This window comes from Artemia sp. Qi Xiang Cuo, chromosome 8, assembly GCF_049724085.1.
Source record: "Artemia sp. Qi Xiang Cuo chromosome 8, ASM4972408v1, whole genome shotgun sequence".
Taxonomy (NCBI): domain Eukaryota; kingdom Metazoa; phylum Arthropoda; class Branchiopoda; order Anostraca; family Artemiidae; genus Artemia; species Artemia sp. Qi Xiang Cuo.
In genome coordinates this window covers 6,285,306-6,298,270 of record NC_142801.1, presented here as the reverse complement: position 1 = coordinate 6,298,270, position 12,965 = coordinate 6,285,306, and the positions used below count along the sequence as shown (strand labels likewise).

Here is a 12,965-nt window from a genome sequence, read left to right as displayed (position 1 = left end):
CCACATAGTCGAAAAATACAATAATTATGTCTTTGAGGATGACTTAATCCCCCACAGTCCCCGGGGGAAGGTCTGCAAGTTATGAACTTTGCCCAATGTTTAGACATAGTATTGGTTATTGGGAAGTATACAGAAGTTTTCAGGGGGGATTTTTTCTGGCATTTTTTTTTTGGTGGGGGGGGGGGGGGGGGGGGGTAAGTGGGAGAATATTTCAATAGAGGAAGGTTTCATGGAGGAAGAGACATTGCTATGAAGGGAGTGCCAGATTTCCCAGCATTATTAAGAAAAACGATCAGAAATTAAATAACAAAAAATAATAAAAAAAACAATTTTTTCAACTGAAAGTAAGGAGCACCATCAAAACTTCAAACGAACGGAAATTATTACGTATATGATTGGGTTTGCCCCCTAGTCATTACCTCGCTCTTTACGCTAAAATATTTTCTGTGCTTTCATCAGAGCTATTTATTCTATAATGTTTTTACTAAAAAATGTAAATTTTTTACTAAAAAAAAAAAAAAAATACTACTTATTAAACACTTTTACAAAAAAAATGTAAATATTTATACTTTTATAACTTTAATAAATCAAGCAATTTTGAGATTTTGATTACTTAGATATCAGTATATGTATATTAAACTGACAATGAACCTTCATTTGTTTTTTTCCGTAAAGTACAAATTTTGCTCTGACCTTGAGAAAGCACAGAGATGTTGCACCCAACGTATGTCAAGTTAAGCTCGTTTTGCGTGAAAATCGGTAAATTAGTGTCTTTACCGTTTGTTTTGGGTTTCATTTATTTATCGATGCTCGTTAGCGCTAGTTTCATACTTGGTAGATTATTTGATTTTATTTTTGCTCATTTTTTGTTTAACGGAGCTCTTTAATTTTGTTTGAAAAACTTATTTTGTGGAAAAGTTTTTTTTAAATTAATTTCTGTTCGTTTTATACTGACATAGTCTTTTCAGGGAAAAAGAAAATAATACTTTAAATCTTTTCGTTTTTTAAGACTTTATAGTTTAGCCTGCTATTTATATGATGGAGAAAAATTTTCAGAAATTTTTAAAAAATATACACCCTTTTAAAAATCTGGACACAAATAGTACCGTTTAATTTAGTTTCATACCTCCTCTAGTTGACCTGAAAGGAAAAACTTCATACCATTCGCAAAAAAATCTGTTTACTTTCTTTGATAGCTTGGATACACTTACGCTATTTTGATTTGATTAAATTTTCAGAGCAGAAGTAGCCCCGAAAGTTTGAACATAATACCCTCAGTCGTTCTTGGGATACGGCTGAGATGCCATGTTGGGATTTGGCATTATAACAGTGCATTTTGATTTAATCTTAAGGCAACATTTAGTTTTTAAAAATAATGGGCAAATGGGTGGGTGGGCGTGGGAGGGTGGGAGTGGAAGGGGAATTAGTTGCCCTCCAATCACTTTTGACTATTAAAAAGGGTATCTGCCCTTTCTATTTTCAATCGAATGAGCCCTTTTTGAAGTTCCCACGACAACTCCTTCGATACGAAGTGCCGTGTTCTAAACAACAACAACAACAACAAAAAATATCACTAATCACTTTCGTCCATTAAATCGTCTCTTTGAATTTCTAATCGAATGAGCACTTTTTGGAATTTCTACAATAGAGTTTTCAATAAAAACCTCACATACGCCCAGAGTATAAATTATAACCCGTGCCCTCAAAACTCTGGGGGAAGTGCCCTGCCCAAAAACATAATTTCATGAACTTCAAACTGCGTGGGACAAATTGGCTAATTAAAAATCTTTATTGGATATTTTTGGAAAAATGGTGGGCGTGAGAGGGGCGTTAGTCGCTCTCCAATCACTTTCAACTATTAAAGGAGGCACTAGCCCTTTCAATTTCCAATTGAATGAGCCCTTTTGAAGTTTTTACGCTTTCAATAAAAACCTTATACGCACCCAGGCCATAATTTACAACCCTTGCAATGAGGGCTCTTGGGGGTTGTCATCCTCAAAGATCTAATTTCCAGAACTTAAAACTACGTTGAATAAAATGGCTATCTCAAAGTTTGGACTAGATGTGTCTGGGGAAAAGGTGGGCGTGAGAGGCGGGTTAGTTGCCCTCTAATCACTTTCGACTATCAGAAAGGGCTATAGCCCTTTGAATTTCTAATCGAAAGAGCCTTTTTTAAATTTTCTACGATAATGCCTTCTACAAAAAACCTTATATGACCCAGGGCATAACTTAAAACCCTTGCCCTAAGGGCTGTGGGGGGCTGTCCTCAAAAATGTAATTTCTATCTGAAAATCAACTACGCTGAACAAAATGGCTATCTACAAATTTTGATTGGATGTGTTTAGGGAAATGGTGGGCATGGAAGGGGTGTTAGTCGCCTTCCAATCACTTTTAAATATTAAAAAGGGCACACGCCACTCCAATTTCCAATTGAATGAGCGCTTTTCAAAGTTTCTACGACAACTTCTTCGATACGAAGTGCCCTGCTCTAAAGGAAAAATGAATAAACAATACATTTTGCCAACATCATTCTTATATGCCCCCAGGGCATAACTTAAAACCCTTTACCTGAGGGTTGTGGGGGAGCGCCCTCCTCTTCAGTTAGTCCCCGTTTCTCGTCTCGTTCTCGAGTGTCTCCGTTCTTTACTTAGGCAGCGCGATCGCGCTGCCTATGATTTATGCAACAACTCTCTATACAAACTTTATATGCCCTCAGGGCACAACTTACAACTCTTGCACTGAGGGCTCTGTTCCTAAAAGACTTAATTTCCAGAACGTTCAACTACGTTGAACAAAATGAATATCTCAAATTTTTAATTGGATGTGTTTTGGAAAATGGTGGGCGTGAGAGGGGCGTTAGTCACTATCCATTCACTTTCAACTATTAAAGGAGGCAATAGCCCTTTCAATTTTCAATTGAATGAGCCCTTTTGAAGTTTCTACGGCAACACTTTCAATAAAAACTTCATATGACCCAGGGCATAACTTACAACCCTTGCACTGAGGGCTCTGAGGGAGTTATCATCCTAAAAGACAAAATTTCCAGAACTTTCAACTACTTTGAACAAAATGGATATATCAAAATTTTAATTCGATGTGTTTGGGAAAATGGTGGGCATGAGAGGGGCGTTAGTCACTATCCAATCACTTTAGACAATTAAAAAAGGCAATAGCCCTTTCAATTTCCAATTGAATGAGCCCTTTTGAAGTTTGTACGACAAGGCTTTCAATAAAAACTTCATATGGCCCCAGGGCATAACTTATAACCCTCGCCGTGAGGGCTGTGGAGGGAGGGGTTTTCATCCTTAAAGACCTAATTTCCAAAACTTTAAACTACGTTGAATAAAACGGCTATCTAAAAATTTTGATTGGATGTGTTTGGGGGAATGATGGGTGTGGGGGGAGGGGGGATAGTTGCCCTCTAATCACTTTCGATTATTAAAAAGGGCACTAGCCCTTTGAACTTCCAATCGAATGAGCCCCTTTTGAAGTTTCTACGACAACGCCTTCTATAAAAACCTTATATGCCTCCAAGGCATAAATTAAAATCCTTGCCCTGAGGGTTTTAGGGGAGTGTCCTCCTCAAAAATATATTTTCTATCTGGAAATTAGCTACGCTGAACAAAATAGCTATTTCAAAATTTTTATTGGATGTTTTTGGGGGAATGATGGGCGTGGGCGGGGGGGCTAGTTGCCCTAAAATCACTTTCGACTATTAAAAAGGGCACTATTCCTTTAAATTTCCAATTGAATGAGCCTGTTTTGAAGTTTCTACGATAACACCTTCTGTAAAAACCTTATATGCCCCCAGGGAATAACTTAAAACCCTTGCCCTAAGGACTCTGGGGGAGTGTCCTCCTCAAAAACATATTTTCTACCTGGAAATTAATTACGCTGAACAAAATGGCTATCTCAAAATTTTGATTAGGATACGTTTGGGGAAATGATGGGCAGGGGGGGGGGGCTAGATGCCCTCCAGCCACTTTTGACTATTAAAAAGGGCACTAGCTTTTGAGTGTCCAATCGAATGAGCTTTTTTGAAGTTCCTCAAAAACATATTTTCTATCTGGAAATCAACTACGCTGAACAAAGTGGCTATCTCAAAATTTTGATTGGATGTATTTGGGGGAATGATGGGTAAGGGGGGGGGGTAGATGCCCTCCAATCACTTTCGACTATTAAAAAGGGAACTAGAACTCTCAATTTCCAATTGAACGAGCCTCTTCTTGAGTATTTACGACGAGCTGTCCCATATGAAGTGCCTTGCTCTAAACAAAAAAATAACAAATACTATATTCTACTAATACCGCTCCGATATGTCCTTAGGGCATAACTTAGTACCCTTGCCCCGAGGTCCGGGGGGGAATTTCTTACCCTAAAGCTTATTTTCTGTCTTGGAATAAACTATGGTAAACAAATTGGCTATCTTTAAATTTTGATTGAATGTGTTTGGGGGACTAATGGGCGTGGGGGGGGGCTAGTTGCCCTCCAATCACTTTCGACTATTAAAAAGGGCACTAGCCACTCCAATTTCCAACTGAATGAGCCCTTTTCGAAGTTTCTGCGACGACTATTTCGATACGAAGTGCCCGGGTATGGAGAAAAAAAAAAAAAACACATTGTGCCTACATCGTTCTTTACTTGGGCAGCGCTAGCGCGCTGCATATGATACAGATTCCAGATACACAGCTTTATTATTACATTAAGAAGTAAGATGGTTGTCAAAAGGTCAAAGCTTAAGAAGATTGTTGTTGTTACTCAAGGATGAAATTGAAATATTTCTAACCGAAAAAAAATATATGTTAATCTGCTGTTTTTTTTCAAAATGCCTAATGGCTATCCAAACTGTTTTATTTTTTCAAATATCTTTGCGAAATTAAATTATCTCAACCTGTCTTTTCAAGGCAAAAATGTGTGTTAATTTTTTTCCCAGGGATCATCGTACCAAACCAATATTCCGAGAAAATTAGGAGAGGACTAATTCAAGAAGATATCAAAAGTTATAGCGTTCTTTTAAGTGACCAAAATACTATAGGGCAACTAGCCCTCCCCACACCCCTTTTTTCTCGTAGACATCCAATTAAATTTCTGAGATAACCATTAGATTAAACATAGTTGAAAATTCGAGCAGCTGTGGTTTTGGGAATAATTAATAACATTCCAAACACCCCACTGTAGATTTTAAGTTACGCAATTCACACACTGTTCATATATAGCATTTGATATTTAGAAATATACGAAATTGTTTGGAGGGAATTTCTGCGGAATAGGCTTTTCCACGAGAAGAATTTTCCGTAGTAGTGAGGAAGGGCTACAAGTTTTGCCCATTGTTTAGATATAGTGTTTTTGCTGGAAACTGCACAGACATTTTTTTTTTGGGGGGGGGAGGGGTATTTTATTATCAGGAATTTTCTACGGAGAGAATGTTCAATTAGGAGGGATGCTTCCGGGGATGAACTACCAAGGGATAATTTACCAAGGGGGAGGGGGAGTTCCCCGAATTTATATACGAAATTCGTTTTATCTATTATACTTTCTCGTTGAAGACTCCCTTTCATATGTGAAGATACTCTGGGGAAGTGTCCGGGGAGTAGTCTTAGCGGAGTTTGTATTAACTGGGATATTTTTACCAGGGGACGGATTTTCCACGGGAGAAATTCTTCATGGAAAAACTCGGGGGGGCGTAACGACCCTTTCTCAGTAACGGTGAAAGGGTTACTGAGAAAGGGTCGTCCAATTTTGGTTTTGTGTTTTTATTTTAAGGTTTGGTTTTTATATTTTTATTAGTTTTATTCTGCACTGAGGACGGTCAAGCGGAGGTCTTGACCGAAATATTAGCATAATTTTTCAATTTTTTCACTGGCTGTTAATTTATCCTCGTTTTCTTCGCGATTTTATGTTTTTTCAAGATTAGCCAGTGTGGTCTAAGAAATTATATATATATATATATATATATATATATATATATATATATATATATATATATATATATATATATATATATATATATATATATATATATATATATATATATATATATATATATATATATATATATATATATATATATATATATATATATATATATATATATATATATATATATATATATATATATATATATATATATATATATATATATATATATATATATATATATATATATATATATATATATATATATATATATATATATATATATATATATATATATATATATATTGCCTTGCTGTATATTGAACGGTGTTAGTGTGTCTGTTTTATGTTGTCCAGATGACGTTTTTAACCTAAGTAGGACTGTGTTTAGTTCGGAAAAAAGTTTAAGCGAGATTACTAAGAATTATAATGAGATTGGTCTTTCTTTAAATGCGGCTAAGTCTCAAGTGTTATTATTTAATTTTAAATTTTCTGAAACCCCCTGATAGAGTAAATCTGGGTGATTATGATGTTGTACCACTGCAGGAGCTTGTGTACCTGGGTTTACCTATTGGTACATCCCTAAAGTCAACTCGGAAATTACTTATTGCCCGAACCGTACGTAAGATCCGTAATGCATACTACTACTACTACTACTACTACTGCTACTACTATACTACTACTACTACTACTAACTACTACTAATACTAATATTACTAATACTGCTGCTACTACCATTACTACCAGTACTACTACTACTACTACTACTGCTACTACTACTACTACCACTACTACTGCTATTACTGCTACTACCACCACTGCTACTACTACTAGTACTACCACTACAATTAAGGATAAGGGTAATAATTTAAGTTTCTCAAGGGCTGTTAAAGATTATGTCGAAGTAAATCATTTATATCCAGAGTGTCTTAAAACTGCTGGAGTAATCCCTCTATTTAAAAGAGGAGATAAGAATGATGGGCATGAATATAAGCTGATATGAGCTTATGCTAGAAAATATCTGATATATCGGGGAAGGTCCCTTAGAAGAGGTGTTTTCTACAGAACTCCCCATGAAATCCTTTTGTTTGGTTGTCTAATTGATTATTCACACAATGCAAAAAAATGTATATGATTACAGACTGATATATCCCCTTTCTGTAGTATGTAGGTAATTAGAGAAAGCTAATTGCACTAGAGTATCTGATTTTTTGGAGAGTAGATTTTTCTTTCATCCTAATCAGAGCAATTTAAAAAAAATGTGGTAGCGAACTTTAAGTAAGGAGTGACTCTTCCCTTTAGTAACAGAATCTCTAAAAAAGCAGAATTTCTACAATTAATAATCAAAAGAATCTGCTTTTTATGATGATTTTGAAATATAGAAAATTTGTTGGTGTTACCCATCAAAAGTAACAAGCTTGAGAAAATTCTTCTGATTTTTGAAAAAGGTAGAAACACCCCCGAGAAGTCAAGGTATGCTAATGAAAATCACAGCTTTATATTCAGCCTGTCATGAAAATCTACTGTAGAGTTTTTAAGCTCCTATCGACAAAAATATGGATTTTTATTTTGCCAGAAGAAATATCACGGAGGTGTGTTAATTTGTTGTTGTTTTTTCCCCAGGGATCATCGTAGCAAACCAATGGTGCGAGAAAATTAGGGGAGGGTCATTCGGGCAGACATCAACAGTTTTAGTGCTCTTTTAAGTGACATAAAATACTATAGGGCAACTAGTCCCACTCCCACACTCCTTTTTCCTCTTAAAAATCCAATCAAATTTTTGAGATAACCATCAGATTCAACATAGTTGAAAAGTCCAACAGCTGTGATTTTGGGAACAAATAATAACTTATCCATAGCCCATGGGGAATAGATTTTAAGTTACGCAATTCACCCACTGCTCACATATAGCATTTACTATTTAGAAATATAATGAAATAGTTTGGAGTTAATTAGCTGCGGGAGACGATTCTCAAAGACAAGAATTTTCTGTAATAGATAGGAAGTCTTGGAATTCGTCCATTTTTGGCCCAATTTGCCAAGTTTTGGACATTTATCGGGGGGGGGGGTCAATTTTCTATGGATGCATTTTTTACGGGGAGAATGTTCTATTAGGAGGGAAGTTTCCGAGGATGAAATCCACAAGGAAAATTTTACAAGGGGGGGGGGGGAAGGAGTGATCTTCCCGAATTCATATACGAAATTTGTTTTATTTGTTTTACTTTCTCGCTAAATGTGTAGATGCTTTTGGGGAAGTGTCCGGGGAAAATTTTAGCAGAGTTTGAATTCTCTGGAGTATTATTACCTTGGGGTAGATTTTCCACGGGAGAAATTCTCCATAGAGAATATTTGTTTTTTTGGGGGGGGGGGATTTCAGGAACAAATTTTTGCAACAGAGGAGATTCCACTATGACCTAAAAAGTGATCAAAAATAAAATAAAAAACAAGTCTTTTTTTAAAAAGAAGGAATGCTAAGGAGTATTTTCCAGGGCAAAACCGTCTGCAAGACATTTTTCGTAAGGAATTCACAGCGAGGATGGAGTTGTACGGGGGTAACTTCCCAAGAGAAGGATTTTATAAGGAAGGCGTTTTATTTGTAGGATTTATTCATAGAGGGGGGGTGAATTTTCCATGGAGGGGGGGGGGTAGTGTATATTCATTGATTGATTGAAAAATTATTAGGTTAAATATGAAAAAGCAAGTTTTTTTCCATTAAAACTTAAAACCAATATAAATTACTCCATATATAAAAGGGGGGGGGGGGGCTACCACCTCTTCAATACCATACTTTTTGCAAATCAAGTTAGACCTCTTTTCTTAATTCTTTAAGAACAATTTCTAAAACACAAGGATTCCTAGATAGAATTTTCTATGAAAGTATTGGCTCCAACACAAACTATCTCAGATAGAATACATTATAGTAGGGACATAAACACTCATTAACCTAACCCAAGGACGAGGATATTACACTAGTCCAAATGTCAGCTGAAACTTGATACAACTTTCATTTCTTTAAAGGATAATCAATTTTCCAAAAATTATTTTCAGTATTTAGTGAAGTGCCTTATTTCTTCTTACAATTATATTCTTACTTCTTATAAATCAATTTATATTGTATAATTCGAAAATATTTAATTGAATGAATGAATGAATGAATATTTATTTCCCATCATACAGTTATACAACAAAACGCGATAGAGTATCGTGAAAATAAAAGAATGAAAAGAAAGAAAAACCACGAACTATGAACACATAACATAAACATCAAAACAAAATCAAAATAGAGTCATTTTCCAAGGGAGTGAAGATGGCTGGTTTGATAAACACATTAGAACTGAGAGTCCCCTGCAAGGAGGGCTCCGTAACACCGAAACGTCGAACCAGATAACCGTTTCTAAGCCATCTAGGAATTTGTAGAAGGTACTTCGCAAATTTAAAGTAAGATTAAGAGTTTGCACATCAACATCGGTCAAAACGTCCCAAAAAGGCGTTAAATATAGTATATGCGGAAGGGCGATATTATTATACAACTTGGCCGGTAGCTTAGGTTTAAGGCTAACTTTTGAAAGAACAATGCTAGCATATGCTGCACATATTTTTCTCTCAGCATGCTTAATAAGGAGCTTTCTTGTATTCCTAAGCAAGGCCGTAGCCAAGATTTTTTTTTTCGGAGGGGGTTTTACTCAAAGATTTTTTTTCGGGGGGGGGGGGGGGACTTACAGAAAAACGTAAAAAAAACATACAAAGTTTGTTTATATCCATTTTCGCTACGTTTTTACGAGTCAAAAAAATATTTCGGGAGGGGTTCAAACCCTCCTAACCCCCCTCTGGGTACGGCCTTGTTCCTAAGGGAAGACCCAAGGTAAACTGGCTCTGATTTAGGGACAATATCTGAAAAACCTAGTCGTACGCTTTCTGGAACTAAAGAATCAGGGCAATTAAAAAATAGCACTTGCGACTTAGCAGCATTAATAGATAGAACTTTGTTATCAGAGCGAGTTGCAAGCTCATCAAAATTACATTGTAAACTGGTAATGGAACGGCACAGATTTAACAAGTCGACGGCATAACAGAGTACAAATGTATCAACACCTTTAGATACGCAGCTAGTAGAAAGATCAACCTGGACAGGGACACAGTGTTGCCACCCTGGCCTGGAAAAATTTACTAAATCTGAGAGGAAAAATTTACTACATCGCATCTGGTTTTACTAAATGCTAAAAATTTTCTTTTAGCCGCACGCGCACCGTCAAGCATCGATTTTGACTATAGGAGGATAATCAATAGGATTTTCAAAATCTTTTTTCCTTTTTTTTCTTTTGTTCCTCTTTTCTCTGTCTTTTCCTCATTTCTTTCGTTTTCATAGTAGGATTGAAAATGCCAGAAACTTATAAGTTCAAAAATCCTTTGTTTTGGATTATTTGGATGTACTACTGAATAGGCTTCATAATTCAGATGCGGTGTATCCAAGACGTCAAAGAATAGTCTGAATTCTTGGATTCTGGAAATCCTGCTGGTGAAGCCCGGCTTTAAATTTATCAATGGTTTCAGCTCATAAAATTCAGATATATTGAAAAAGTAAAAAACAATCAACAAAGAAAAACAGCTACAACTCATATTCACGAAGCAATTCAGGCGATGGAGTGCTCAGAATGAAAGTGACGGCTTTTGAAATTTGTCTCCCAGTCTGCGTTTTTAGGTTTGAAATCTAAACCCTTCAATTTTGCATTTTTAAGAGGAAATTTGCCAGTTTTGAAACACTAATTGGGCTGGTCTTTAAATAAGGGATAACCTGCTCACAGAGATTTCTGGCAGATTTTAAAGCAATTAATTTAGGATTTTTTTGAACTGATTTTTTTCTGGATTCTCTCTCGTTCGTGTTCAAGGGGATCAAAAACCGATGCAATCTATGTCACTTCAAAACGGAAATGACGTAATCGGCTACCGGTTTAGTTGTAAAATTATATAAATTAAAAAGTACACCTCAAATTGGACTAGGGCTGCCAAGAAAAAGAAAACGTATAAAACATACAATAATTAGTTTTACAAAAATATCATTGTGTCGATAGTCTTCAGGTCAGGCAAATCATACAAATCAAAAAGTAAGAAGAAAAATATGTAGTCACAATTAAAAAAAGTCGCATTTAAAAGGCTTTAATGTTCTCGGCCTCATCCGAATGTAAAGCATCCACTAGTGTCGAATTCTGACTGAAGGGATCTACTTGTTTCCATTTCTTGGTAACCCGAGTCAAATCGCTGGGGATCACCCAGTCATGTACTCCACTTGACGGCCTGAGAACAGGTTGCTTCGTTTTCATCAGGGACGAAGCACTTGAGACATTTAAATATGTAAATGAAGCGTTGACATCAATGAGTGAAACTTGATATTTGTGTTATTTTTCTTGTGGAGTGTGATTAAGAATACTGTTCTGTATGGCCTGTTTTTTGGCTTATAATAAAAATTATTATTATTATTATTTAGCCTATTCCGGTGCGTCTCTGCTCCAGCACTTGAACGGGGCAAGCAACAGAGAGTCAGAAAGAACTTGGGTAAGTATGGGAAAAGTTCGTTTCCAGCAGCGTCTTTAAAAAGGGACAAATCTAACTAACAAACGTAGCTGCTGTTATGAGAGTCTGGCAAAATTTTCTGAAAACAAATTAAGCCGGCATACCAGTCCTGATTTTAAATAGTTTGCCATTTAAAGCGAGTATCAGGAAGAAGCCGAGAGAGAAAGAGAAAGGGATTTTTAAGCACTAGGGTTGACACGAAATCGCAAAAATGAGAGCAATAGCAGCCATAATATCTAACGTATTCGAAATCAGATTTGGTAATGATTGACCCTAATTCCCCCCCCCTGAATTCATGGAAAATAACAAAGTTTTGTTTACTATAAATCATGACTTTTTACTAGATTTTGGGAAATTTACTAGATCCTCTAAATTTACTAGATTTTTTTTTATTTTACTAGATCTAGTAAAATACTACTGACGGTGGCAACCCTGCAGGGACAGCGGCATTATTATAAATGGTCGGGGAGGTTATTGCTCTTTGTTTTATTGGGTTATTAAATATTACATTGTAGTGAAAGGGACACATACAAGTAAAAGGTAATCTCAAGTCCAGAGTAGCCGAGTAAATTCAAAAATATTTCTAGGGGTATCCAAAATTTTTGCATGTACCATTAAATAGTGGATTTTGCTTTGTATTTGCCTCGTAATCTCAGAAAAAAAATTTGGCTTTAGAAATTCCCGGTGGCGCGAAACTGCCGATCATGGTTGCGGCTTGCCAAAGCCTTTGCGGCGGCACATCGGTGAAATATTCTCGGCCACGCACTGCCAGTTTTTAGCGTGACTTTGGAGACTATCCTGAAGTAAACCTAATTTTTGATAGGATGTATATTGTCGTAAAAGAAAACGAAACGGGCACGTCATATTGACAAAAATTGGATCAAATACGAAAAAAAATAAATAAAATTCTAAAAATTTAGGCGAGTAGGAAATAAACCAATGACATCGTTAAAATTCTATATGTAGAGAATTATTTAGGTTAACTGAATATAATATACATCGCACTGTATGATTTAATACAGACAAATATTGTCTATGATTTAAATCTGGACTTCTTAAAGTTTTTTCATTCACGACCCTTTTATGATTGCGAGTTTCCTGGCGACCCCATATAAAAAAAAAATGAAACAATTAATTTTGATGATTTATTTATTAGCTAGCAATATACTTACACAAAAGAAAATGATGTGTTTCTAAATATATGTTTCTAAAATATGTGTTATATATATGTTTCCAATTATATATATATATAAATATATGTTTATATATATTTAATATATATAAATATATATATATATATATATATATATATATATATATATATATATATATATATATATATATATATATATATATATATATATATATATATATATATATATATATATATATATATATATATATATATATATATATATATATATATATATATATATATAGAAAAATATATTTATATATATATAAATATATATATATATATA

The 12,965-nt window shown here is 35.1% G+C and overlaps 1 protein-coding gene across 1 annotated transcript in view; it reads right to left on the bottom strand.

The window, feature by feature from the left end:
- Window positions 1–12,965, bottom strand: part of LOC148949097 (cytoplasmic dynein 2 heavy chain 1-like) — a 336,505-nt gene that overhangs the window by 176,959 nt on the left and 146,581 nt on the right. The window lies entirely within an intron of this gene.